Source organism: Octopus sinensis, linkage group LG14 (assembly GCF_006345805.1).
Source record: "Octopus sinensis linkage group LG14, ASM634580v1, whole genome shotgun sequence".
NCBI lineage: Eukaryota > Metazoa > Mollusca > Cephalopoda > Octopoda > Octopodidae > Octopus > Octopus sinensis.
Genome location: NC_043010.1, coordinates 46,726,463 through 46,753,058, shown reverse-complemented (window position 1 = coordinate 46,753,058; position 26,596 = coordinate 46,726,463). Strand labels below are relative to the sequence as shown.

The 26,596-nt window shown below is 35.1% G+C and overlaps 1 protein-coding gene, 1 long non-coding RNA gene and 1 other non-coding gene across 5 annotated transcripts in view; 1 reads left to right on the top strand and 2 right to left on the bottom strand.

Moving 5' to 3' along the window:
- LOC115219336 (enolase 4-like) overlaps window positions 1-26,596 on the top strand; it is a 179,093-nt gene that overhangs the window by 78,182 nt on the left and 74,315 nt on the right. The gene's annotated exons all lie outside the window — the stretch shown is intronic.
- Window positions 446-25,623, bottom strand: LOC118765989. The gene is made up of 3 exons (XR_005001901.1): window positions 25,474-25,623; window positions 7,128-7,133; window positions 446-472 (listed from the first exon to the last, which is right to left on the bottom strand). It is a non-coding gene; the product is annotated as an uncharacterized LOC118765989 (long non-coding RNA).
- LOC115219554 lies at window positions 24,189-24,293 on the bottom strand. Its single transcript, XR_003882326.1, has one exon. It is a non-coding gene; the product is annotated as a U6 spliceosomal RNA (small nuclear RNA).

Below are 26,596 nucleotides of genomic sequence, written 5' to 3'. Positions count from 1 at the left end.
GCATGAGCAGAAGAGTAGTGTGTGTGTGTGTGTGTGTGTGTGTGTGTGTGTAGGCACAAATGGGCAGGTAAACAAAAGAAGGTGGGATTCAACACATTTGGTAGGAATTACATAACAGTTTGACTCAGTATCATGGACACATTAGACATGTCCATCTGCTGACATCTGATGACATGTAAATATCCTATGTACCTCATGAAATTTTTATTCATATGGAACTGAGTCAAACTGTTAATAAATTAATAAATAAATAAATAATATATATATATATATATATATATATATATATACACACACATATACATAGGTGCAGGCATGGCTGTGTATTAAGACACTTGCTTTTCAGCTGCATGGTTCCAGGTTCAATCTCTCTGCAAAGAAATTAATATCTCTGCATGGCATCTTGGGCAAGTGTCTTCTACTATAACCTTGGGCTGACCAAAGCCTTGTGAGTAGATTTGGTAGACGAAAACTGGAAGAAGCCCATTGTATATATATATATATATATATATATATATATATATAATATATATATATATATATGTATATGTATATATTTGTGTGTCTGTGTTTGTCCCCCATCATTGCTTGACAACCGATATTGGTGTGTTTATGTCCCTATAACTTAGTGGTTTGGTAAAAGAGACTGATAGAATAAGCACTAGACTTAGAAAGAGCAAGTCCTGGGGTTGATTTCTTCAACTAACACTCTTCAAAGCCACAGTCAAAAGACTGAAACAAGTAAAAGAATAAAAAAAAGTGTATGTGTGTGTGTGTGTATGTACATAGGTATATATGTAAAGATGACAAGAAGAAGATCATCCAGCTGTAGAAAAATCTACCTCAATGGGGCCTCATCTGCCCTATGCAAGCATAGAAAAGTAGAGGTTAAAATAGTTACATATACTAATACACACACACACACACACACACACACACACACACACACATATATATATATATATATATATATTCATAAAGGGGTTGGACAAAATAATGGAAGCACCTAGCATCATAACATCATAATTTTGAAATATCTATAAAACTGTCAAAAGCTTGTATATTTTTGTTTTTTGATTTATTATTAGTGTTGCTTAATATGTTTTGCTAAAATTGCTGTTTCTTTCCAGATACCCTCAAAATGAGATGGGAGCGATGACCTCCCCTCGCAAATACTAATCAGACACAGAATGTATGTCTTTAGTCAGCCGGAAGAGATGTCTTCCTGGGACTATAAACATCAGTAGCACTGTCCTTTATAGGATGCCACACTTGGTTGGCAATTATGTTACGATTCCCGTATTGCTACTGTTTATATCTTGCCCAGAGATTTATTATAGATTAAATATAGCAATTTCTTATGTAGGCAAAGTGCCTTAGATTTTTAGATAAGGAGAAATTCAGCCAAGTTTATAACACACATATCTTTCATTGGGTCATTAACAATACAATGAAATGTAATGCTTGTTATAATTTAGTTTAGATAAAACATTTTCAGTGTTTGAAAAAAATAATGAAAAAACTAGTCCCATTTGTGTTAACTTTTGAGAATGTTTTCTTTAGAAAAAAATCAGGAACACACCTAAAATTTCTCTTTGAATTGAAGATATTTTATTTACAAAACACTTCTCTACACCAAATAATAAAGGTAAGTGGTAAGAAAGACAACAGCAACTATAATAATAATCATGTTTAAAAAAAATAAACGTTATTTAGAAAATTACATTAATCTAATGAAGGCGATATGCTAGTGCCTAATCTGGGTTGTGTAAAAATTCCCTTATGGCAGTTAGTTATAAATATTACATACTACACATATAAACAATGTACCATATGTCTTTTATTAAAAGATATAAATCTATATAGATCAAAATGTACTCCCCACTACTTTTAAATAGTTGGTCATCCATCTATCTCTGCTAAAGTAGGAAAAGAAGAATCTGAAAATTTAAATATTTGCATATGCAATATATCAGAGCATGTAATAATTTGTACATGTTATATATCCATTTTTTAAAATATATTTCCTTATATACTGAGAAAAACAGGATTGGCACTTATTTTCATCTATGTTTCTGAAAGAAGCATACAGGAAATTTTATGTTGTTCAGGGGCACATTACACTGTCTATCAAAATTTGACCTATTGGGCTTGTAGTCATTAATTTAAAACATCTTTTATCACATGCCATTACTTTAAACATCTAGCTAGGTACACTTTCTGCTTGAAACATTTTACCCCTCAAATACCAATTTTAACTTTTTCATTACCATATTTCTGATGAAATATATGGCTTTTGTTTCAATTATTTTGAAAATTATGAAAAATTTCTTAACATTACTTTATCATTAGGCAGGTATTAACCCTTTTGTTACTGTATTTATTTTGAAACGCTCTGTGTTTCTTTCAATTACTTTAAATATAACAGAGAATTTAGTAAAATAACTTCGTTATCATTAAGCTAGTGTTAGGAACATAAATTGTAATTGAAGTCTGGTGGAAGATTTTAATTCAAAACTTTTGAAAACAAGACATTTGTATTACAAAGCCAGAGCTGGTTTCAGCCAGGTTGGTAACGAAAAGGTTAAAGCGGTAAGCTAGCAGATTTGTTAGCTCACCAGACAAAATGCAAAGTGGAATTTTTTCTAGCTTTATAATCTGAGCTTAAATTCTGCCAAGGTCAGCTTTTCCTTTCATCTTTTCAGATGTGATAAAATAAGTACCAGTCGAGCACTGGGGTCAATATAATCAATTAGACCCCTCCCCTAAAATTTCAGGCCTTGTACCTATTGTAGAAAGAATCATTAAGGTAGTGATTAGAATATAAATTGAAATTAAATTTTGATGGTAGGTTTTAATCTGGAGCACTTTGAAACAAGAAATTTGTATCATAAAACCATGAGTGGTCTCAGGAGTGTTGGTATCAAAAGAGTTGAGATTTTGTTTTTCTCATTTAGGTTTCTGATCTTGAAGACCAATTTGGTAAAGCATTAATGGTTCAACTCATGGATCATGACCTTTGTTTTCTGCTTCAGTTGTTCCATTATTTTATATACCAGCTAAAACCCAGAGATAATTGAGTGGTATATGATTGGTATATATCAATGAGTAGTATATGATTTTGAGTTCAAATCTCATAGTTTCTGGGAAGCTTGATATATATGACTCAGTTGTTGGGATGTTGTTGTGTAATGTGTTTAATTTCTAATCTAGTATCTCAAAAATCCTCAACCAGTTAACATATAATGCAGTAATCAAGAATGCATTGATAGTGCAGTGTATGCCTTGGTTTTAGAATAGACATACTGTGTTCTTATATTGTGAGATATGAGCAAAATAGTTGGAGACTAGAAGGGTGTCCAGCTGTAGAACACTGCCTCAGAAAACCCATCTAACCCATGGAAAAGTGGGCACAAAATAATGTTGATGATGTTGATGGTGGTAGTGGTGGCAGCAGCAAAGCTGGCTGCTGCTGCTGTTGCTCAACAGTGCAATGATATTTTATTTACATAATTGGGTAGCTTGTTCTTTACTATGTCATGTTCTTGCATATGAGTGCACATGCACACATTAACCTTTTCATTACCAACCCAGCTGAAACTGGCTCTGGATCTGAGTACAAATGTCTTGTTTTCATAAGTTTTGAATTAAAATCTTCCTCCAAACCTTAGTCACAATTTATGTTCCTAACACTAGCTGAATGATAACTAAGTTATTTTGATAAATTCTTTGTTATATCTAAAATAATTGAAAGAAACACAGAGCATCTCAAAATAAATACAGTAATGAAAGGGTTAACACAACTTTAATTAAAAAACAAAACAACTACAAACAAAACTATGGATTATTTTAGTAAGAATCTTATTGTCGTCCTCCTCCCCATCATCATCACTACATGACCACCGCTATCACTACCATCATTTCCATCATCATTACTGTTGCTACCACCATCATCATCACCCTGCCCCACCACCACCACTCTTCTTATCATCATCAGCAGCATCAATGTTTTAATGATTATTTTTCTCTCATTGATTGAACTCACTAAAGAACAGCTTCTTTCTTCACGTTTTGATTCATCTATGGTGCCTAATTTTCTTATTTTGGAAAATATGATATATTACTGGGGGAAAAAATTGCTTGAAGACACAATCCACATGAAAAATAACTTTTAAGTTATTACTGACATATTTAATGTAGTGAGCATTAGAAAGGTAACTAGAGATAATTATGTGAAAAGAGCAAATATTAGTCAATGACTAATGTTATTTTAATTACTTTGGCAAGTACAAGAGACAACTTTGAATAATTCCTCAAATTTATTTTCTAAGATATTCTAATTTTTCACACCTCATATAAAATATTGTATAGTGAGGCATCTAGTTTCTCTTATTGTTATTTTGGCATGTGCAGTGAAGTCTATGCTTTGCTGAGATCTAATAAATTGAATCATACTCTGAGTTGTCTCCTATACATGTTAACATAATTAAAATAATATTAATCGTTGAGATAATGCCTTTTCCTCATCACCTAATTATTTCTAATTAGATTCTTATTGCTTGCTAATCCCTACATCCAGTCATCCCTTCCCAGAATGTTGGTCCCCTAGCCTTCCCTTTCTGCTCATGTTTTTCCTGCAGATATTGACTTGCAAAGGTTCAAGAAGTATATTAATCGCATCTATCTCACTGGTCTAGAAGGGTCTATGAAAGCTATGGGCATTACAGCTTTTTCCTATACACAGCAAGTAGAAAAAAGTTTGGTGAAACTGCCTTGACTAATTTTCTTATGTTTAATACGACTACTTCTTCCTTGTTTTAATATTAAAGTACCTCTACTATAAATAATTTGAATCACCAATGTTTGTTAATCTTTATATCAAACATATATCATCTATTCACATTACACATCCAAACCAGACTTATCTTCTCTCATGAAAACTTAATCACTTTCTTAAATCTCTTGCACTTTCTTAAATTCTCTAAGTCTGTAAACACTGAACATTCAGCAAACCATATTTTTTTTAATTGTTTCACTTGTTTAACATTCACTAATTAGGTTTCCCTTTCAGAACATATTGCATGTCTTACCTGATGAGCTATTGTACCCACAGATTGTACGCCTCATATAATTTTCCTATTACACAGAGTAAGAAATACATTGTTACTAACATTTCCTCACATGGACACAAAGCAACTCTTCTGCTATCTATCTAATAATATCTAAATATTGCAACTTAGTACTTAACTGCCTGATCAGTGTATGGTCATTAGTCCATAACTACTCATGCTGTTAGATACTTCAGAGTATCTAGTGCATCTGAAATTGTGTCTCCCTGTTAGTTTGGGTAGTCTGTGTTTGTACTGACTACCCAATACTGTGTTTCTAACTAGTTCTTCCTAAATACAAACATGCTATTTTTCTGATGCTGTTGGGCTGATACTTAGTTGCTTGTCTTGATTTGTCAACCACTTAACTGAAAAAAGGGTAAACAAAAGGATGTATTACTTTAGTGAAGTTAATTAGAATTTTTACGAGACTGAAACTGCACATCTTTGCAAAATCCTATTCACTTTTGGGAATTTTGCCAACATCTGGCACATGACATTTGGTACAGCTTTGCTTCACAGTTGAAGTTTTGTAGTTCTGCTGAACAGAAAAAAAAAAAAAAAAAATTTCAAGCTATATAAGTGAGGAAAATCAAAGAGTGAAAATGGAAGTAGATACATTACATTAGTCTGTTGTTAAGAATCAGACATAAAAAAAAGCAAGTTCAAAAGGTAATCTGTTAGCTTGGCAATATTTACATGAAACAAATGTAGCAATGTTTTCATATTACAAGTAATATTTACAGCCAAAGTTTCTCACTCAATAAAATAAAGTTGCGAAAGCTGAAGCTAATTTACTGTAAAAAAATCTAAATAGTTTCTTACACAGGTAAAATTGATTTATATGGAATGCTTAATGATCAATTAAGTTCTTGCTTTCCACAAACATTAATTCTTCAGTGCAACAAAGAAGAAGAAATGGCATTTGTAAACTGACCAAATAAACGAAGCGGTGTTAGTTACTGTGTTTAGTGGCTAATGAGGCACTCCCTTTTCCGAAAGAAAACTAAAAGATATTCCAGAAAATCAGTATGTATCTTAAAAGCTGGCATTCTGTCAGTTATGATGATGAGGGTTCCAGTTGATCTGATCATCGAAACAGCCTGCTCATGAAAATAATGTGCAAGTGGTTGAGCATTCCTCATATGCATGTACCAAGTAGTTCTTGGGTAGATTCAGTGTAACACTGGTCCTTTGAAATACAGGTGCTACTTATTTTTGCCAGGTGAGTGGACTGGAGCAACATGAAATAAAGTGTCTTGCCCAAGGACACAATGTACCGCTGGTATTGAACCTATGATTGTGACCCCAATATCCTAAGCACTGAGCCACATACCTTCACATAAGCATGTATCTTATAAATACAAAGTTAAAGTTTAGGTTATTGGCAACTAGCGAGAGAAGAAAAGGCCTGCTGCAATTGAGATGCATCATATAAACTCATGCACCTTATAAACTATCAAATATAGCAAGTTTACTTATAACACAACATATGCTAATCTAATGCTGTAAGTAAAATTAGAAGGTTTACTTCATAGTGTGAGGTATGATGTCTGATGATACAAGAACATGTGGTTTTCTTTCTGTAAGATTTCTGTAAAACATTTAACACTTTCTTTACTATTGGTATACAATGGTTAAAAAAATATATAATATATTATTAACTCTTTTATCTCTTCACTACTGCTACTGGTTCTTTCTCATTCTCTCCTCTAAATGTGAGTAGCCATGTAGTTCCTCTACAGGAACCTGCTCTACTCTTCCCTCACCTTGAGTTTCATAGTCTTTTGAGCTGCATGGCAATCAGTACAAAGGAAAAAAAACCTGGGTGCTTTTTTCATGCCATTATTTAAAAAAAAAAGCATCCGGTATATCCTGTAAAGTGACGGGTAATAGGTAAAAATCAGCCGTAGAAACCATGCCAGAGCAGTCACTGGACCTTGAGTGATTAGATTTTGTCAAACCATCCAACCCTTGTTAGCAAAGAAGATGGATATTAAATGATGATGACAATTACACCAATATCTTGAAGTTAATGATAGATGATTTTTGGAAAGGACTGAGAAAAAAACCCCCAAAATAGTTTAAAGATTATGTTGTTGCTGCTGTCATCATTGCCACCATACTGCTGCTGTTGTTATTGTAGTTGTTGAGTGGACCATAGTCATGGATGTGATCAATTGATTTCAAACTAGACAATTTGTGCTTCAGTCTACTGTTGGATCATGTTGCATATTTTGTCAGGTAGTGTATTTAGTGGAGCATAACAGGTATGATATTCTGGGTATGTTGTTCAGTCTTCCTTTTTGAATTTAGCTAGGTTACTTACTTCCCCTTCTGATATTATAAAGTGAGATTTTAAAACTTTTTCAGAGCTTGCCTTTACAGAATAAACAGACTTTGAATCTGTTGAAAATAGATTTTTTTTTCAATTGATTCAAAGTCAATTTACTTTGATAAAATCAGATAAAAGAAGCAATACGTTTATAAAGATGCTGAAATTGTGTCTTGAAGTGCTGTCAATGTATGTAGGTATTTAAAAATAGTTAGATAGTTAGACAAATATGTCTGTCTGCATAACTATGTGTGTGTGTGTGTGTGTGTATATATACACACACACACACACACACAGAGTACCATAGTTTTAAAGTCTTCAGCCACTTTAAACTATTGTAAATTTCTACTAATTGCCAACGTATAAGTGGATGTTTTGCATTGTATTTTTTACAGATGAAACATTGGCCCTGTTGAAGTCATTTCCATACCTAATCATTATATTTTCTAGTAGAGGTTCTGAATGAGAGGGGAAGATGTGAAATGGCCACCAAAAATGACCATGCAAAAGTTTTTGGCCACATCACATAAACCGATCAAGATACAGTGTTTTAAAACAGAAAAATGTCTGTCTATAATGAAAATTTATTACATAATATTCATTTTAAGAAGTTACTGTACATTGTTAATATTTTGTGTCGCTTCCCTTAGCTTGAATAATTGCTTCAATGTGCCTGGGAAGAGATGTGTACAAATCCTTCACTGTCTTCACAGGTATGAGATGCCATTCTCTGTGGCTGAGCTTTCACACCACTTCAAGATTGCATGGATTCTTCTTACAAACTGTTCTCTTTAGTTCTGACCACATTTGCTTGATGATATTTAAATTGAGGTTCTGAACTGGCAAATCTTTCAATATGGTAACACCTTCATCAGCCAGATTCTGTTGTATTGCATGTGATCTGTGGCATAAAGCTCCATCATGCTAAAAAATCTCACCTTCATCCAAGTCTGGTATCAAATTGTTCTTCAGCAACTAGATGTATTTGGCCCTATTTAAGTTACTGTTAATTTTAACCAACTTTCTTGAAACATCACTGTTTTTGTCGTGTAATGTGGGTCGTTTCAATTTCTAATTAGCGAGAATTTGTCAAAAGGCCTCCAGGAAAGTGAAACAACCCACGATACACATCGCAGACAGTGAAGTCTGAGGGTAAAGATACATAAAATGAAATGGATCAAGAAAGTTGGTTAAAATTGACAGTAACTTGAATAGTGCCAAATACATCCAGTTTCTGATGTATTAAAAATAAATGAGTCTATGTCTGGTCATAGGATGGCCAATGGTTTTGCATTCACAAAGACTTTAGCCTCGTGGACATCTCGTCAGACTCTAAAGCCAAAGACAAATGTAACTCTTCACCTCTGGGAGGCAGGAATTTGTTACAGTCATTTGGTCAGTTGGCTATCAAAGAATAAATAGTCCAGGGTCAGTGAGGATAGATTATCTCCCTTAAACTAGTATTTTGTGGACCAAAAGAGAAGGAACAAGGGATGTATCCCTTTCGCTGCTTTTGAATCATAAGGACCCCTTCAGGCTTAATGTGTGTGAGTGTGTGTATGCATGTGTGTGTGAGTGCATGAGTGCATGTGTGTTTGCATCTCTTTGTCTTGACATTGCATAATAGTTGTAAATGAATGTCATTGTCATGCAAGCAGTGTCATCTCCAATATTCTGCAAGAACATAGCTGGCCACAGAAAATTTGCCTCAGTAAATTCCCTCTGACCTATGCAAGCATGGAAAAGTAGACATTAAAACGATGATGATACATAATAATTCAATGAACAGGCCGTTTGGTTCAGTTCCATACTGAACGTAATGAAGATCCACTTTGTTTAGCTTAAGGTGTGAGTCTGTGAAATAATAATAATAAAAGTCCATGAAAAGATAGTGTAAGCTAAACTAATGCATGTCTCAACAAACCCTTCATTTTTGATGTGATATCAGCAGAAGATGATTACGGTTTTGCTACAACAGATATAGTGTTTTTTGATTTTTTAAGTCTGGTTTTGAAATCTTCATTTCTATTCCAATTTTAAAACTGTTGCACCTGATTTTGGCAAATGTAATCGTTTGAGATTACACCTTCTGTATAAGTATACATACATACGTGTATATATATTTATATATGAACTAGTTATTTCTCCCTATCATAAGTTATAACCAGTATGTATGTATAAGTATACATACATACGTGTATATATATATATATATAAACTAGTTATTTCTCCCTATCATAAGTTATAACCAGTGTGTGTGTGTGTTAGAGTGTGTGTACAGAGATAAGTGTACAAATGAAAAAATAGCTTCAACACATGTTACAATCTCTGAGTCAAGGTGCATGCGTGCACACACACACACATACACACACACAGAGTATATATTTCTATATGTGTGTTTATCTAACTATCTATCTTTACATATATAACCTACGTGTGTGTGTGTGTATTTATATATATATATATACTGTTGTGCCTGGGGAGAGTCATTTTCTTTTTGTGCCTTATAATGTAACACACTCACCAGTAAAATTTCCACACACAAACTCATATAAAGAATCTTGCAAACCAAATCCAAAAGCGAAATATATATATATATATTGCAACTATATGGTTCTGGATTCAGTACCATTGTATGGTATCTTCTGCAATTGTTTTCTACTACAACCTTGCTACAGCCAATGTCTTGTGATCGATTTTGTTATTCTCATTAGGGTAGAGAGCTAGCAGAATCATTAAGACATTGCAGAAAATACTGTCTGTGTGTGTGTGTGTTTTTGTGTCTGTGTTTGTCTTCCATTTGGCACTCAGTATTGGTTTCTTTACATCCTTGTAACTTGTACCCAATTTAAAAAAAATAATTACCAGGATCAGGAGTGGCTGTGTGGTAAGTAGCTTGCTTACCAACCACATGGTTCTGGGTTCATTCCCACTGTGTGGCACCTTGGGTAAGTGTCTACTACTATAGCCTTGTGTCGACCAATGCCTTGTGAGTGGATTTGGTAGACAGAAACTGAAAGAAGCCTGTCATATATATGTATATGTATATGTATATATATATGTGTATATATATATATATATATATATATATATATATATATATATATATATATATGTATGTATGTGTGTGTGTATGTTTGTGTGTCTGTTTGTCTCCCCAACATCGCTTGACAGTTGATGGTGGTGTGTTTACGTCCCCGTAACCTGGCTTACAAAGAATAAGTCCTGGGGTTGGTTTGTTTGACTAAAGGTGGTGCTCCAGCATGGCCGCAGCCAAAATGACTGAAACAAGTAAAAGAGGATCAATCTGTTTGGCTAAAACCCTTCAAGGCAGTGCCCTAGCATGGCCACAGTCCAATAACTGAAGCAAACACAAAAGATAATAGTTAGTCAAGGCATTGTTTGAATTCAGTTGGACCTTCATTAACTCATACCTTTCTACAGCCTATTATATTATACATCTCACCTCAATCTCCACTGAAAATAGGTAACTGTTACAGTTGAATGATTAAATGATAGGTAAGGCATTGATCTGTAAGAAAGAATTCTTATTCCAAAAATACTAAGTTGAAATCAGCATACTTATGTCAGTGTGGCAAAAATGAATGTAAAATAGCAACACAAACTCAACAACAAAATTGCAAGGTATTTAGTGTAATTAGTGCATTATTCTGTTCTTTTGTACCATATTATCCAGTTCACTGCAACCTATTCTGTGTTGAAACCCTGTTGCAAATGACTTTGTTTTTCATCTTACCAAAGTCAATGCAAATATATCTCTTCAGAAAACAGAATGCAAATATATGAAACTCTTTTGTCTTATATCTTGGGAGGGTCATTTGCTAATAATAAATACATGCACTGGTTCACTTTCACCTCTTTATTATTGTTACATTAATTCATTAGCTATTTAGCCAATTAGCTAGTTGATTGTTTGATTAAGCATTCAGTTAATCAATCAGTCAGTTATGTTTGCCAAAGTTCTTTTGATTTATAAAACAACTGATCATTTACTTGGTTAAATAACTAACAAATTGATGAATAATATTAAAGAAGTGAAATTGAACCAGTGCATATGTCTATTATTATTATATTATTATTATTATTATTATTATTATTATTATTATTATTGTTATTATTATTATTATTCATGTGGTGAGCTGACAGAATTGCTAGCACACTGGGAGAATTGCTAGCATGCTGGAAGAAATGCTTAGCAGTGTTTTGTCTGCCGCTACGTTCTGAGTTCAAATTCTGCTGAGGTTGACTTTACCCTTCATCTGTTCAGGGTCGATAAATTAAGTACCAGTGAAATACTGGGGTAGATGTAATCAACTGATCCCCCAAAATGACTGCCCTTGTGGAGAAATTTGAAACCATTATTATTATTATTGTTATCATCATCATCATTATTATTATTATTATTAGTATTATTATTATTAGTGTTGTTATTATTAAGGTGATGAGCTGGCAGAATTGTTAGCATGCTGGACAAAATGCTTAGCAGTATTTTGCCTGTTACTCTGATCTGAGTTCAAATTCTACTGAGGTCAACTTTGCCTTTCATCCTTTCGGGGTCAATAAAATAAGTACCAGTTGAAAACTCAGGTTGATGTAATTGACTCATCCTCTTCCTCCAAAATGACTGCCCTTGTGACAAAAATTTGAAATCAGTATTATTATTAATATTATTATTATTATTATTATTATTATTGAGTGAGAGAGCAGCGCATGCCATCAAGGTATTACTGGAGTACAAATATATGAATCCCAATATACCTTCCATGACTACCTGTCTGATAAGAGTACATGAGGTACATGCATCACAACCATATGTGTGGAACATTGTAATCTCATATCAAGATAAACAGCTCATGACCTTGCAGGTGGGACCCAGTTAGAATTTTCTTCAGGTCAAGTAATCTGTCTTGCTCAAAAGGTCTCTGAATAAGAGTTGTTTAGGGATGATGAATGAAATACACATGTTTCCAGAGGTGAATTATTAAAACTCCAAAGAATTCCTTTCAACACATGGCTATGATACTCCCTCACTACTCCCACTCATGATTAGAGATGCACATATTGTCAGCCACTAAGGGACATGCTCAACTGGTTATGGTCAAACAACTGACAAGCAAATCTGCAGTATTGAGCAGAATATTTACCGTAGCCCATCTTTTATACCAAGACAAAACATGTACATGATAACACTTCCAATCAGTTAAGATCAGAAGCCATGAGAGTCACTGCCTGGTATTGCATCAGGGCATTTTATTATTATTATTATTATTATTATTATTATTATTATTATTATTATCATCCCAAGCTACAGCAAAATGTGTTTTAACACAGGAGTTCACATCAAGAATTTTACAAGCCAAATACAAAAATGAAATCTATCTTGAAAACAGAAATATTTAATTTATTTGTAATAACGCTTTGAAGAGTAAAGTTAAACCCCACTAAGCTGATGCTATAATTGAATCTTGACTTCAGTTACATTACTATTACACTTGGGAGTTACATCATATAATCTTCAATCCATCCACCTAGCAGAAATTAATATTTAAAATAGACTCTACACCTTGTCACTGTTATTGTTTTTATGTAAACCAGTCTGTGGTACCTCTGAAAATCTTCCCGTATGAAGATGGATATGTCCAGCAGTGGACTGTTGTACACAGTCAGGTCAGGTCAGGAACAGGGGCATGTACCATTGCAGCATGTCACTATATCTACCATATATTGTTATCTGCTTGGGTCATCTCAGGCAACCCTCTGTGCAGTGTCCCAGTTGGTCTCCACCTCTGCAAAACATTTCTTCATCCACTGTGATCATGTGGCATGTGGTTGCCCAACATGAGCCATCACCCTCAGCCAGATCCTCAGAAAAGAGGACATTATTTTCAGGATTCATCTTAGAAATTAAACAGTTTGAGCTGACACTCCTCAAATCTTAGAAGTAATGAGATGCATCCCAGTTTCTGAGTATAGTCATTGATTGGCGATGAAATTTGATCACCTATAATTCTGTGAAGCATCCTTGCACCAAAGGAATTCAGGCAACCCCTAGGGCCCTGGACAGAGTCCATGTCTTGTAACTATAGAACAAGACAAAAAGGACCAGAGACCTCATGAAGACTCAAACCTTTGTCTTCTTGCTCCAATATTGGCAGCATAAAACTCTCTTGTCCAGTAAGTCAACAACTGCACCAGCATGTCCAAGTCTTTTTAAGACTTTGGACTCACATAATGTATGCTATCTTTAAATATATATATTTTTAGCAATATAAGTGCCAAGCAGTGAATTAAGCATAAGTGAATTTTAGGTTAGTTAAAATATATTTGTGATATATTTCAACTTCTAAAGGCAAATTCATTGCAGTTACCATAAGAGAAATCTTTTTTTATCTGCAGTAATTGCAGAGAATTTGCCTGTAGAAGTTGAAATATATCATAAACATATTTTAATTCACCTGAAGCTCGCCTATATATTTTTTTATAACTGTGAGTTTCAAAGCTCATAAAACTATAAAGAATATCATGTAAACATTAGGTTGAAAATTTCTTTTTGAAAATTTCTTTCCTATCTAAAAGTGATTTTCAACTTAATACTTACATGCTATTATATATGCTTCAAAATTCAATGTTCCAATGAAGAATTATTTCATGTTCTCTCAAAAGGTTATGAATTCTTATGACATCAACATACAATTCTCATTGGTGAGAATAAGGTTTCTTAAATGGATAGATAAATTTGAAGAATTACATTGGTCAAATGGTCTGCCACATCCACAGGAGATGTGGGTTCAAGTCTCAGAAGCAGCCTTCTACTTCTTCCATTCCAAAGTGTTTTTCAACCTAATATTTACAGGCTATTATTTATAGCTTTATGTACTTCGAGATCCACTGTTCCAAAACAATTTGTTTTTACTGGTATTTTGTTGGAGACATAGTCATATTTTTCATACTATTTAGGGAAGGAAGGGTAATGTTAATGACCTTTAATTTTTGAAGGATTCCTAGACTGGTGGGAAGAAGTTTTCCTCAAACTGGAGATCTGATCCAAATGTATGAAACTAAGTAGCTCCCCCCACTAAAAGGACCCCTCACAAGGACTAAGATGGTAGGGATAAACAGAGTGTCATTTATTCTACCAGCCATGAACTCAGAATGTAAAAAGACAAAGGCATCTTGTCCAATTCCCTAATTATTCTGCCAATCCACCTTTGTAGAATGATATTTCATGTTATTGAACCACACACAAAAGAAAAAAAAATGTAAGGTTGTGTTAACTTCAGCAGGATTTGAACTCAGATAACCAGAGAAAATGGTGCATTATTGACAAGTACTTTGATAATTTGCACTGCTGCATTCAATTTATTCTATATTAGTATATTAGTATTATCTTGAAGTGAGGATGGGTTTTTGAAAAGCCCATATGAGTCAACAAGATACAACATCCTATCACTACTGATGATGTGTTTTGGGATAAGGCAGTGAATCTCTTACACCTCATGTCAAGTGAAGCAGAACAGATAAGGCAATAGATAGATATATAGATAGATATAGAGGGAGTGAGAGAAAGACAGATAGGTAGACAGAGAAAGACATGGCTCAATAAAGGAGCACCAGACTTAGTGGAAGCCAACAAGTGTAATTTTGAAGATTTACATTGGCGAGACCACTGGATCTTTGCATATGAGAATAGAATTTTCTTACTTTTCTAATTACACCAGACCAGTTATGATGTTATTACACAACACGTAAGATGATATTGCACTGTAAGATGCTGTTACACTCCACACCTGCTCACACTTCAACTGAAAATGTTTTTTTCTTTCTTTTTTGGAGGGTAGGGTTTGTTTTGGTTTTCTTTCTTAGCAACTTAACAGATCAAACTGTATGTGTGCAAGTTGCATGTGTGTGCACACATGTACACACACAGACACACACACAGACACACACACACAGACACACACACATATGGATGTGTGTGTGTATATATATATATATATATAGAGAGAGAGAGAGAGAGATAGATATATATAAGTGTATGTGTGTGTATATAGATATGTATGTGTATATATATATGTATGTGCGTCTATATATGTGTATGTGTGTGTGTATATATATATGTATGTGTGTATGTGTGTATATAAATATGTATGTATGTGTATGTGTGTGTGTATATATATATATATATATATATATATATAGGGAGAGAGAGAGAGAGAGAGCGAGAGTGAGAGATAGATATACTAATATATATGTATATGTGTATGTATAAATATATCTATATATATATATATATATATATATGCATACATATATGTATACATATATACATTTGTATATATATGTATACCGCTGTGTGTATGTGGTGGGCACTATGGTAAACTCATTATAGACTGTGCCATCAATGTGGTTTGGTTTAGATTACCTGTACATTCTGATGTCTTTAAAAAAGACATAAAGATCACCATTTTCCTACTCCAATTTCTGTCTTCCTCACCATAAATGTTGCAACTTATGTTTGTGCAAGAAATCATATTTTTTGACCCATAGTATTATCAACTATATTTCATTCATAATAAATCATATTCAGTTGTTTCTTTTTTTTTTCTTAATATTTTTTCCTGTTTCTTAAATAACAACAGAAACTAACACAAAAATGACAAAAAAAAAACATATTTAAGAACTACTCTTCATATGAAATGCTGTGCTTTGCTTTCAAGTTGTTGAAAGGAGGCTGTCGTCACTGTTGTTGTAATCATCATCACCACTGTTGCCACTACTGCCATTGCTGCCACCGTTACCACTACCATCACAACCACCACTACCAGCATCATCATCATTTTAATGTTCACTTTTTCTTGCTTGCATGGCTGATATGGAATTTGTCAAGGCAGATTTTCTAAAGTTGGATGCCCATCGCGTCACAAAATCCTTACCAGTTTCCAAGCAAAGTTATATTTCCTTAGGAGTCACATGTTTTCCACACAAGATTGGAACTGAACAACATCATTTGTATGACAGTGATACTCATCATTCAGAGTCACCTTGTGTTGTCAAGAGAAGGACACGCACACACACAACAGGTTTCTTTCAGTTTCTGTCTTCTAAATCCACTCGTAAGGTTTGGTCACCCTGGGGTTTTTGTTTTGGGGATTTCACTTTATTGACACCAGTTACACATGGCACCAGGAATTTGCTTGGTGTCATCAAAGTGGGAAAAAGTGTTTTTTAAGTTTTTGAAAATTTGGAACAAAAAGGCATGATTTTTTAAACTGACTGTCACAGAGATGTGAAAATATGGCTACTACTCATTAACTTCAAATTAAACTTACAAATACAGCACAGTAGTATTGAACCCTGAACCATATGGTTGGGAAGCATGCTCTGTAAGATACAGCATCTTCTGGTCAGCCATACTTTCTTCAATGCCCTAGTCCTCCTTAGTCTTCTTCTTCCAGGTTTCACTAACTTGGAGTGCTCAGCACTTTATGCAGCAGTCATTCTTTATACACATCACATACCTATACCAACATAGCATTCTCTCTTATACCTAACATCTGATTATCTCAGTTGGTCTTTTCTGTAGGATTTTCTATCCATGGACAAATCTAATCTATTTTCCCTTTTTACATTGACATTTCTGTGATACACCATCCCTATTGATCAGCCCCACTTTTTTTTTCTTTTCACGATCTCTTTTGATCGGAATTTGACCCTTTTTTTCCTTTTTTACCCCTCTTCATATTTTGTCCCTTCTGTGTTCAGCCCTGTGTGGCCAATAAAGAAATTTATCTCAGTTCATTTGTACACCAGTGTTCATACTCACTAATATGATATATCCATCAGGTGCTTGCATCATATCTTTCTAGCTTTTACAAGTTTTCTGCATTCAATGCTCACATTTCATGGCCATGCAGTATAGTAATTCTAATATATGCATCATATAGTCTATCCTTTACTCTCAAGGTGGAAAGACCTTTGTTACTAGTAAAATCAGTAGCTTCAGCTCATTCTTATCCTGGCTACTATACTTTATGAACAACCATCTCCTCTGCTAATTATGTGACCTAGATAACAGTAATTTGAGTACTTCTAGTTGGCCAGTGCAGCATTCAAGAGAGCTTGGTTCCAGTGTACTATTATTGTATATTACTCTAGTGCATCAACCACTTATGAAGTATCTTGATTCTCTGATTACGCTATGTAACACAATTTTTGTCCTTGGGTAGCAACTGTTATTTCCTATTTGCTTACCCATAGAAAACATGAAAAAATGGTTAACATTTCCTTCAAAATTTGCTTTTCTTACATTTATTCAAACCCCCCAAAATCCTCCTCAACACATGGTTATGATGCTCCCCTTGTACTCTTGCACATATTGTCAACCACTAAGGGACATGCTCAAGTGGTTAAGGTCAAGCAATTGACAAGCAAATCTGTGGTATTGAGCAGAATATTTGATATTTCTGCTTCAGCAACTTGGTACTGAATCTGTCTGAAATGTAGTGGAAAATAGATCAGTTTCAAAATATTGACATCTAGGTTACAAAAGCAAAATTTGAAGGAAATAATAGTCATTTTATTTGATTTCTAGATAGAAGCAAGCAAAACAGGAAATAACATTTACTGATCAAAGACAGAAAAAAATTCAGGGTAAAAAGAAAATTCTAAGAGATGGCCGTAAATGTTTTATAATGATAAGGTCTATAACACATTAGGTTGTAAAGACACCATTAAAGACTTTATATTCATGTTATATATCTAAAACATATCACCTTAGATGAGGCCCAAACTAACAAAATATTCATCTAATTTACATTGCTGTCACTGCTTATAGCAGTGAATATTTCTTACCTTCTGTTACCTATTTGCAGGTCGTTGAACTGAGCCAGTGAAATTTAATGTATCTTAGCTAAGGATTCACCATAGTGTTGGTGACAGGATAAAAACCCCTTAACTTCGTATTTGGTTGTCTGCTACTCTGTTGTCATGGTTATATGCTATCTCAAACATATTAGAACTGTTGGTTACAAGGACGAGGGTTCCAGTTGATCTAATCACCAGGACAGTCTACTTGTGAAGCTAATGTGCAAGTGACTGAGTACTCCACGGATATGTGTACTCTTAACAGTTCTCAGGGAGATTCAGCATGACACAGACTGTGACAAGGCTGACTTTTTGAAATACAGGTACAACTTGTTTTTGCCAGCTGAGTAAACTGGAGCAATGTGAAATAAAGTGTCTTGCTCAAAAACACAACACGCCTCCGGTTATTGAACTCATGACCTTTAAGATTGTGAGCTGAGTACCCTAACCACTAAGCCACCTGTCTTCACAAAAGTACACATATGCTTACGCATATAGTTTCTAACAACAAAGCAAGAAAAACAAAAGTGCAACTAATTAATGAAGTTTTGGAAAGTACAGTACATATATGCATACTTAATCACTAATACACATTCATGCAGAGAGACACACGTGCAAAATATACAGCTGTAATGTTGTTTTAGATATCATACAAGGTGGTATCAAAAAGTTACTGGACTAGTTATATAGCACACCTGCAGATGGTAGCATATGGTTGTGTGCACAGTGAGAGCTAGAAGGCGGCAAGCTGGCAGAAATGTTAGCACGTTGGGCGAAATGCTCAGTGGTATTTTGTCTGCCGTTACGTTCTGAGTTCAAATTCCGCTGAGGTTGACTTTACCTTTCATCCTTTCGGGGTCAATAAATTAAGTACCAGTTACGCACTGGGGTCAATGTAATTGACTTAATCCTTTTGCCTGTCATTGTTTGTCCCCTCTATGTTTAGCCCCTTGTGGGCAATAAAGGAATAAGAGCTAGCAGTGACCTTCATGAGGCAGTGTGCTGAGTGGAATTCACTGTGTTTACTTCACAAGTTGTGAAATTTGTGGTTTTGTGATCACATGTGTGCTGTGGTCTGCAATTTTTGTCATGGACAGAAAGTTGGAATGAAGAGCCAATGTGAAGTTTTGCATTAAACTTGGAAATCTGCTTCAGAAACATTGTGCTCTGGCAAGCTTACGGTGACAAGGCAATGTTTTGAGTGGCATGGCGCTTCAAAAATGGAAGAACATCCCTGAAAAATGATGAGTAATCTAGAAGACCTGCCATGAGTGTCACCCCTGGAAATGTGGTATTGTGCATCGAGAATTTGTCTCCCACAGCCAGATTGTCAAGAATTCTACTGTTGCATTTTGAAATGTCTGAGGGAAGACATTTGGCGAAAGTAACTGAATCTGTGGATTGCAAAGATTTGGAGTCTTCGTGACAACAATGTGCCCTGTCACTGAACTCTCCTCACTTATGAGTTTCTCACCAAAAGCAACATAGTATCACTTCTGCACTTGCTCTATTCACCAGATTTAGCACCTGCAGACTTCCATCTCTACCCCAAGATGAAAATGCTGCTCAAAGGTCCCTGCTTTAACACCGTTCTCAAGATCCAAAGCAAATTGCAAAAGGTCCTTGACTCACTTATGAGAAACGACTTCCAGGCTGGATTCCAAAAGTGACAGGAACACTGGGACTGGTGTATTGCTGTGCAAGGTGACTATTTTGAAAGAGACGATGTTAAAACTTAGATAAATAAGTTATTTTTTATTAAACATAACTAGTCCAGGAACCTTTTGATACTACTTCATAGCACATACATGCATACTCACATTTGAGTACACATACACACCCACCCACACACACATATACATTCTCACATGTTCACACATATGCAAGAAATAAAACCATAAGACTATTTTGGATTTATTAGCACACATATAATTTCTAAGAACAGGGGAAAAGAAAATAGCTATGCTGAACTATTGAGAAATCTGCAGTTACTTTACTCAGATTATACCTGTAATTATTCAGGTGCTGGGATATGTAACTACTTTCTTCAGAAAGTAGGCTTCTCAAAACCAGAAAGCTGATTTGAAGACTATGGATCCAAGACATCACTGGAACTGTAAATATCTGTAAAACTTTCTAGAAGTTTATCATTTAAGTATATATGAGCATGTCTAGACATGCAGCTATATGCATGAGAATACATGCATAAAGCAAAACATATAAATCTGCACATGCACCGACTCCAAATACTGCACACATACGCACATGCATGCACTAATACCCTGTTGATGTTGAAATTCCAATGAAGGAGCCTTGCATCTAGGTTAGAACCAACTTCTCTATTGGCAAGAAATCCTGAAATAAAACTGAATAATGACATACATAGATACATACATACACAAACACATATCACACACACACACACATGCGCACACACACATACACACACATACACACCAACACACACACACACACACCTGTATAAATTTGTGTTCCGGAAACTTTTGTTATACTTCTTTAATCATTTTGTTTTCTTTTACAGTGTATGGTCATCACTTTTCTCCTGTATCTGTTTATCTATTTATCATTTCAACTCCATTTTTTACCTGTAAACATATCACTCGGAGTGTATTTTTGAAATAGGATATTCTTTGCCAGCAAGCCTAGCTAAATATAAAATTCCAATACTCATACAACCTACCAGAGGTAATGGCAGATTTCTTCGTTTCTCATACAATCCACACAGGTGGCTAATTTTAAGATCAAGTCAACTATTGTTCATGGCTAACCAACAATAACACATTCAGGCTGTTATTCTTCTTTCTAAAATAACAATTCTACTTTTGTTTTCATTCTTGTTTTTCCTTAACCATGATAGAATTTGCGAAATAATATATATATATATATATATATATTATATATATATATATATATATATATATATATATATATATATATGAGAGAGAGAGATTTACTTGACATTTGTGTCTAGTTGTGGAATTCTAACATTTTACCCCTCATTGCAGCACACTTCTTTGTTCTCAGTCACCTCCTTCTTCTCTTCCTTTTCTCTCTCTATTGCTCTCCAAGTACACACACACACACACTCACACACACGCGCACACACACACACACATACTTTCAGTTGTTTATTGGTTGTTTATTAGTAATAATAGGTCTTACTCTTATTTTACTTCCAGTTATTTCACTCATTCAAGTACAATACTCTATAGGTACTCTCTGCAGACTGGAACACAGTAGTCCATGCACACGACAGACACACACACATACATGTATGTGTATATATATATATATATATAATAATAATAATAATAATATGAGGAATATTATTCCAAACTTACTGGGAAAAATTCAATTTAGAAATACTAAATCAAATTTCACAAAATATAATGTATATATATAAATTAGAAAAAAAACACCTTTTATCAATTCAAAATGAAAAATTAAATTACACCATCTAGAAAATTACATATAATAGAAAGATTAGATATAAGATAAAAAATATAATGATGATTAAGTAATGTGCAAAATATATACGTTTTATTTATTATTTTGCACATTACTTAATCATCGTTATATTTTTTATCTTATATTTAATCTTTCTATTATATGTAATTTTCTAGATGGTGTAATTTAATTTTTCATTTTGAATTGATAAAAGTTTTTTTTTTCTAATTTATATATATATATATATATATATATATATACTAGCAGTATCGCCCGGCGTTGCTCGGGTTTGTAAGGAAAATAACTATATAAGCATTTTTAGAGATGTAAAGTATAATAGCCATCTCAATATGGCTAACCACAAAGTGGGGGGGGGGGTGTTACTATAGCTTTTTACGTTCTGAGATTTAATGATAAATTTATAGAGAGTTACTTCCCTTATATATATGCCAAAAAATGCATTAAAAATGGGAAAAATTGATGGTAAATTTTTTTTAAATCGTAGACTCATCGTAGATGCGCGCTAATACCCAGAAGGGCTCGATAAAATGTGGGTGTAGTTAGGAATCTAAATTGTAGGAGACAGACAGCACACAACCTTACTTTTATATATAGAGATATATATTGGTGGTATACAAGCATAACTGTGTGGTTAAGAAGTTTACTTCTTAAGCACATGTAGTTTGTGTAGTTTCAAGCTCATTCTTGAGCTGTGTGGCAACTCGGTTAAATGCCTTCTATTAGAGCCCCAAGCCAACCCTCACCTGTTTCCAAGTAAAATAATATTTTTTCGTGACCAGACATATTTCCACAGAATATTGGAAACAAAGAACACCACTTGCACTATGGGGATACTCGTTTACAACTGTCATGCACACACACACACATACATACATACATACACATACACACACATACACACATACACACACATACACACACACACACACACACACACACAATAGGCATCTTGTAGTTTATCTACCAAATCTATTTAGAAAGCTAAGCTTTGGTCAACTCAAAACCAATCTCCCCCACCCCAAACCAGTAACATAAGGCTATGCAGCACTGTCCTGGAAAATGTGGAGACTTTTCCATTCCTCAGAAGCTACCTGTCCTGAAATTGCACCATTCAGAAAGGCATTGAGAATAAGATCATTGCAGCCCATACGGCTTTCAGAAAACTCTCAGAACAGGTCTTCCTAAATCAGTAAAAATCATGGTATTCTGAGCCCTTGTCCTTTCCACACTCTTCAATGGCTGTGAGATGTGGGTGTTGTATTGATGAGCCTTGATGAAAATTGAATGTTTCCAACTACACAAACTTCACACAATCATTAGGATTCAACAGAGGGGCTATACTAATTACCAATGAAGAGGTTCTGTTCCAGGCTGGACTGACCAGCATTGAAGCTGTCATAGCATGACACTGCTTCTATAGGTCAGGACACATCATACATATGCCTCATGCACCTCCCCCATCAACTCCTCTATGCTGAGTTGGTCTCAGACACCTGACCACACAGAGCCCCCAAATTCTATTTCCGGGACCAGCTCAAGGCCACTCTCCTCCACTGCCCCATTGACCTAAATACTTGAGAGACATTCATCAAGGACTACCCAAAGTGGCTGCATGTCATCAAGGAAACAGATCTGATAGGAAATAACAGACGTGAAGGGGCAGGGATCAGATGGCAAAGACTCAAAGAGCAACTAGCACTTCTTTGAGTACTGGGGTTGATGTAATTGACTTATCTCCTATAGTTGAAAGGATTATTATCATTATTATTTTAAAGTGGGAAGCTGGGAGAACCATCAGCACACTGAGCAAGATGCTTAGCAGCATTTCATCCGTCTTTACATTCTGAGTTCAAATTCCACCAAGGTCAACTTTGCCTTTCCTCTTTTCAGGGTCAATAGTATAAGTATCAATCGAGAGCTGGTGTTCAATTTAATTGATTATCCCCCCACCCTGAAAGTGCTGGCCTTGTGCCAAAATTTGAAATCCTCCTCCTCATCATCATCATCATTATTATTATAATCATTATTATTATTATTTTGTCTGGCTTTACATTCTGAATTCAAATTCCACTGAAGTTGACTTTGCCTTTCATCCTCTCGGGGTTGATGAAATAAGTACTGGGGCTGATGTTGTCAACCTACCCCCTCCCCCAAAATTTCAGGCCTTGTGCCTTAGTACAAAGGATAATTATTATTATTATTATTTTTATTATTATTATTATTATTATTATTATTATTATTATTATTATTGGCAAGCTGCCAAGATTGTTGGTGCATTAAACAAAATGCTTAGTGGCATTTCTTCTGGCTCTTTAACTCTTTAACTAGTTTCTGCTTGAGAGCTGTGGCCATACTGGTGCACCTCCATTAAGTAAAATATGGAATGCTTCACAAATTTGCATGTCATCCTTGTACAGAGGCCAAGCTACTCCTCTCTGTACCATTCCAATTTTGGTGTATGTATTGCTGAAGCAATGGAATTGACTTCGCCTTTCATCTTTCGGAGATTGATAAAATAAGTACTATGCACACTGGGACATCAATATATTCAACTAACCCCGCTTCCTGAAATTGCTGGTCTTGTGCCTAAACTGGAGACCATCATTTTGATACACATCATCATTGAATATTTTTTTAGATGGCATCAATGATTTATGTGTGCAGCTTTTACATTATATGGCTGAGTCTGTATACTTTTGAAAGATTTAAACAGGTATTTATTCAAGAAATCCCCCTGACATTATGATGGTGAAGGCTGATATTTCTGCTGTTTTTTGTATTAGCTACATTTTTTTCTGTGATTGTATATACTTATAGACATTATGGAGTTGGATGTTTTGTTGTGTGAGGGCGGGGGCGAGGCAGAGATGAAACAGGAATAAATATTGTAAATTCAGAATGGTACCCACACAGGCAAGAATATGTGTAGGAGTTCTGTGGTATGCAAGGCAGCTGTGTAGTTTTATGATGTTGTTAGGAGTGAAGAAAGTTGCTTCTGACTACGTGCTTATGAACATGTGTGTGAGTGTGTGTACGTGTGTGTCTTTGTGCAATGTTTATACATGCTCTGTTGTGCAACATGTCTCTATGGTTTTACATTGTTTGTATTAAAAGAAATTGCTTCTGTATGTGTATGTGTGTGTATAAATGTTTAAAAGTGTATGGAAGATATGTGTGGATATGTATTTCAAATTATGCAGGCTTCATTAGGCCTATTAGCTTGTTAAGGTTTTATGTTGCTTGTAATGAAGAAAATTGCTTCGTTGAGTGTGCACATGACTTTGCATGTATGTGTATTTTAAGTATGCATTTGTGTGTATATATGTATGGTTCACAGATGCACTGTCGTTTTTTTTCCTGCCCTTTCTACCACTACTTATTTAGCCTCTGCTTCTCAGAGCTTACTGCTCTTACGACATCTCTGCTCATCTTTCCTCCTTTCATTCGTATTGTTTCCACAGCTCTAGGCCCTGCACAACAGCACTACAATGAGTCCTTCTTCCCCTAGGACATCTATTCTCTAGAATTCCATCCTTGCATATGTAGTGACGCTACTGTGTAAGTTTCAGTGCACATGCGCAGAATTGGATTGCTTCTGGTTGGCCACCAGAAGTTTTCCTCATGCGCATGCACAGGAACTGAAACCAAAACACTGACTGCTAAATCACCCTCTTTCCAGCATAAGCAGCGCTAGCGGTCGGACGTGGCTTGACTTTCACTCAGAGAACCTCACCCCAACGAAGCGGGAGCGAACCAACGAATCGTCTTGACTCACAACAAGAAAGCATCGCAATCAGTTCTGCGGATTCGGCTGCCGGCTTCCTACTAGAGATACACGTGCACCAGTTCTTGCCTGTAACCGAGAATAAACCACCACTTACTGTGACCGTAGACCGCCTGACTTTGACTCTGTTTATTCTACTTAAATTGTATGTGACAGTATCAGATTGGACGATAAGGCAGCAAGCTGGCAGAAACGTTAGCACGCCAAGCGAAATGCTTAGCGGTATTTCGTCTGCGTTATGTTGTGAGTTCAAATTCCACTGAGGCCGACTTTACCTTTCATCCTTTTGGGGTCGATAAATTAAGTACCAGTTACACACTGGGGTCGATGTAATTGACTTAATACCTATGTCTGTCCTTGTTTGTCCCCTCTGTGTTTAGCCCCTTGTGGGTAATAAGGAAATAGGTATCAGATCGGACACCCCTCCAGTGTTCCTGAACCTAGGCCTGTGTAGTTATCATAGAATGTTAACAGTATCTCCGGCTACCTTGGAGGGCTGCAAAGAGGGTCCCCTCCAATATAGGTGAAATCAGTGAGGTTAACATACCAGCTAACCAGTTGCTTAACGTAGCACATAACAGACAAGAAAAGAGAGGGCTAGCTGGGTAGGTGGAGGTGGTGTAGTTATAGATATGAGTATATATGTGTTGTGTGGGTATGTCTTACAGCATATGAAGCAATTACCTGCATCTCTGTAACTTGAAATATCGGAAATTGCTTGAATACATACACTCATGTATGCATACATGCATATAAATATATATAACAAACTTTGGTTGTAGAACAAGCAACAAATTTAAGGTCATCCACCTAACATATCACATCTCGAACATTTAATCCCATATAAAGAAACATAATGCTTTTTCTTATACATAGAATACGGATGCACAAAATCACAGAAGATGAAACAATATTTCATTTAGACAAGCATATAGAAAAAAGTGAGTACAGTCTATCACAATATAAAAAATTAAAAAATTGATACTTCAGTGTCTA